The 4,382-nt window shown below is 46.5% G+C and overlaps 1 pseudogene; it reads right to left on the bottom strand.

Annotated features, from left to right (window-relative positions):
* Positions 1-2,315: 2,315 nt before the first annotated feature.
* Positions 2,316-2,459, bottom strand: LOC116906471 (annotated as a pseudogene).
* Positions 2,460-4,382: the final 1,923 nt, after the last annotated feature.

The raw sequence follows: 4,382 nt of genomic DNA, 5'->3' as shown, positions 1-4,382 counted from the left end.
GTGTGTATGGGAAGTAGAGATTAGTATCTGATGAGAGCATGAAATTAGAAAGAGTTGGAAAGGAACCCTTAGGAGACAACTCAGATGGTAAAGCAAAGATCTTGGTCCTTTTGCTTCTATAACACCTAGGTAAAGAGCATAGTGTGGTGGTATCCACTTGTAATCCTAGCACTGGGGAGGCAGAGGCTGGGAGTTCCCTCATGTTTCCAGACGAGACAGTCTACCATACTGGGAGAGATTCAAGGCTGTGGAAGACCCTGTCACAAACGTGGACCAGTGCCTAAAGTATGACAGGGACAAGTTCTCTGAACTACACAGATACACAGACATGTACACAGAAATGTACACACACACACACACACACACACACACACACACACACACACACACACACACACACTCTAGATGAGGGGGTTTGTTTTTCTTTTATAATTTATCATTTTATTTATTTACTTATTTTTATTGGTTCATTATAAATTTCACATCACGTACCCAAATCCCACTCACATTCCCATTTCCTCATATCTACCCTCCAACCTTGCAACCTTCTCCCAACAGAGACAATAAAATCTCATTGTGGAAGCTGTAGTGTGTCACAGTGTGTCTTCCAGTATACCTTTTTGGTCTATACTTCTTTGCTTGCAAATGTTTATTGCAATGATTCCTTGATGTGGTATGAGGCCTCTGGTTTCTGCTATTCTGTCAATACTGGATTCTCACTGTGACTCCACTCTGACATCCTGTTGTTGCCCTGTGTCATGGAGATCCTGGTTTTGGGGATCTGTAAGACCAGTACCTTCCTGAACTCCAGCAGTTCATTGATGGAGTAGATATTTGGGTCTGGGCCTAAGAGGTATCTGAGGTGGTTAACCCACCAGCTTTCCTGCTCTCATGTTCTCAGAGCCAGCTCAATGGAAACCCACCACCACCACCACCACCAGCACCACCACCACCAGCACCACCACCACCAGCACCACCACCACCATCACCACCACCATCACCACCACCATCACCAGGACCAGGTCTACCCGGCTGCCCAATTGAGATACAGGGCCTGTACTCCTGAGTGTTGCAACCAGTGAAGGCCATGGCCAGCTCTATTCTAATGACCTCAGGGCCAGCTCTCCCACCTGCCATAGATGCCAAGGGATGAGGAAGGAGTGGAAGACATTTCTCTCACATTCATGCCACTGACCATCAGACAAGAGGTAAAGCTGGCTCACCCACACTTGAGCTCTTGGGGCCAGCTCATCTGCAACCCCCATGTCCAGGGCTGGATCAACTGTGCTACTCAGGTGAGGTACAGGGCCTACTTTAGTGCTGCAGCAGGCGAGGGACAGGGCCAGCTCTCTTGCTTTCATGACCCAGTTGGGGCCAGTTCAGTTTCCTTCCTGCTATAGGTGGTAAGGAGTAAAAGGGGTCATATCTCCCTAGCCCATGTCACCACTTGACAGACAAGCGACTGGGACAACTTTTCCCACATGGGTGATAGTAGTAGGGCCAAGTCTCCCATGTTTGTATCCTCTGGGCAGCTCACACACTACTTCCACAGTATGTTGGGATGCTTTCCTAAATGCTGAAGCTTGTTAGGGGCCAGTTCAGCTCTCCTGTTCTCATGTCCTCAGGGCCAGCTCTCCCAGGGTGCCAGGTGAGCGGTGGGGTCAGTTCTGTACTGCCCTCAGACATCAACATGTCCTTGGGCAGAGGCCAGACCAGGCACATCCACCTGGCCATTGGTGGTAACAGACATCTGCTGTTGCAGGGCTATGGACCCAAATGTGTCCCCAGTGGCAGCCCAGGCCAGGACTCCACTATGGTCCCAAGTGGCATCACCCACTACTCAAATCAATCTCAAGTCTCCAACTCCACCTCTTTATTGTGCCCACGTCCTTCTGTTTCTCGTTTTGTTCCATTTGTACACAATTCACTTGCTCCTCTTTGTGGCACTCAGGGTCTCTGAGTGTCTGGGGTCATCTCAGGAGTAGTCTCAGTAGTGCTGTGTCCATGCAGTACGATTCCAGACAAGGGTCCTATTGAGAATGGTCGATCCCCCATACCTGTGTGGTACTAGACTGGTGGTCATCTCAAGCTAGCTCCCTATCCAGATCCCATGTCCCTGGTCTGGTGATCATTTTGGGCCTCACCCAGCCTGCCCGAGTGACGCTTTGCAAGGATTGTATGTCTTGGGCTCATTTTCAGAGCTCACAGTCCTAGGTGGGGTTCTTCTAGTCGCCATCTTGTTCCCCATCCTGGTGGCCTGTCTGGACCACCTGGTGTAGGATTTATGATCAACTCAAGCTCAGGATTTTTTAGGTAATATTAGGCTACTAATCATGTTCATAGGTCAGATGAACTGATCACAGGTCAGAACACTGAGCATAGACATAGCCAATCTCTCCTCTGCCACCTACTGAAGCACATGTGACACAGCAGCCACACTGCAATATTTCTGGGGTGGGATATTTCTTTTAGCAAAAGGTCTTTCCTTATAAGTATAAAACCCGTACTCTCTCCTGTCTGCAGTGCTTTTGATCATGAAATTATCAAGCTCAATAATTGGTTCTTTGCTACTAGGAGGTCGTAGGTGATGCTCTGTTTTATGGTATGACAGAAAACTTTTTTATTATTTTTATGTTAAATTGGACAGGAAATTCATCCTTTAAATATTAGTATTTAAATGCATTATAGTTAAAATGGATTGCAATGTTCTTGGAGACAAAGAGTATATGGCTAATACAAGATAAAGGCAAAGTAAATCCTTCTAAAAAATGAGCCTAGGGCATTTCTATGTAACTGGATTAGCAAGCATGTGGTCCTGCTTTTCAATAGGGCTTCAATGAAGCCTGCAGGTTCCACTGCAGTGATATCCATAGAGACAGCCTTTCTCATGTGTTCTGACCCCACAGGCTCTGATGCCAGGAATATGGCTGCCTCCTCATAGTAGGGACTCTGTGCCCCTAGCATCTGAGTTTACCATGGAACTGTTCTAAAGCTTTGCCTGTACTCTGACTCTGAGCTCTTTCCTCCTCAGACATGGATCTGAGGAGGAAAACAAAACACAACATAATGCTGTAGAGCATGGTTGGGGAACTGAGGAGACCAAGGCTTCCTATATCTGTGAAGGGGTTATTGGTCCAATCACCATAGGTATATCCAAGTGAGCACAGATGGGGCTAGCTGCAGTCTTCTTTTGGCCAAGGCTGCATTTCACCAGTTGAATAATTCCAAAAGCTTTTAGCAGCATAGCTTTCTGGAATTCCAATCTCTGATCTAAGTACCCATAGCTGTCCCTTCTCAAGGCCATCAGAGCTCCAGGTTAGCACACCTGGGCTCAGAGAACAAGTGACATTCATCAGGTGGTAGAGTTGCCAGCTGGAACTCTGACTTTACATCTACTGCTCTCTTTCCTTCCTTCCTCCCTTATTTCTCTTTTTCTCCTTTCTTTCTATCTTTTCCTTCCTTCCTCCCTTCCTTCCTTCCTTCCTTTCTTTCTTTCCTTCCTTCCTTCCTCCCTTCCTTTCTTCCTTCCTTTCTTTCTTTCCTTCCTTCCTTCCTCTCCTCCCCCTCCTTTTCACCATTTTCTCTTCTCTTCCATTCTTCCTGACCATCTTTTCCCTCTCCTCCCATTCCGTTCCTCTTAGCCCTCCCCAACCTTTATTCATTTCTTCCTTCCTCTCCCTTCCTGTTTTGCTTCCTTTCTTCTTTCTTCTTTATCATCTCCTATTCTCAACTCCTTCTCTTTCTTCCTTCCTATTAGTTTTTGTTTGTTTTGTTTTGTTGTTGTTCCCTTTCTGTGTAGCTCAGGCTTCCCTAGAATTCACAATGTACCTCAGGTTGGCTTTAAATTCACAGTAATCAATCTTCTTTCTTCAGCCTCTTAAAGATTACAAGAATGAGTTACGAGCACAGTCCCTGTCATTCCTAACCACCTTTGTAGTGTAGCTTGCCCCCATTTAGTATCATGGACAAGCACAGCTCTCTGGCTCTGCCACAGCACAGCTCTGAGAGGAAACACTGATCAACTTACAAACTCTTTCACTGCACATGAAGCAGAGGCCAGAGTCAGGTGCTCCCTGTGAAATAATGATCAAAAATGACATGGATGGCGAGTGCCAAGAACTCACTCACATCCAAAGGACTCTCTACAAACAGCAGACTTCAACCAAGGCTTCTGCCAACAACTTCTGATGGAGCTCAATGTGTTCCCACTGGGACTCTAAGAAAATGAGAGGTGAGGAACAGTAAAGACAAACTAGAGCAAGGGAGGTCAAAGGAGTGGGATAGGTGAGCGTTCAGATGTGCCTCAAGCGTGTTAGGAGATGAGATCCGATTAAGCAGCCTTTGACATCTCAAAACCCAGTGCTTAATCACACAACCATTGA

This window comes from Rattus rattus, chromosome 7, assembly GCF_011064425.1.
Source record: "Rattus rattus isolate New Zealand chromosome 7, Rrattus_CSIRO_v1, whole genome shotgun sequence".
Lineage (NCBI taxonomy): Eukaryota > Metazoa > Chordata > Mammalia > Rodentia > Muridae > Rattus > Rattus rattus.
The sequence above is the reverse complement of the archived record's forward strand: the minus strand, read 5'-3'. Positions and strand labels throughout refer to the sequence as shown.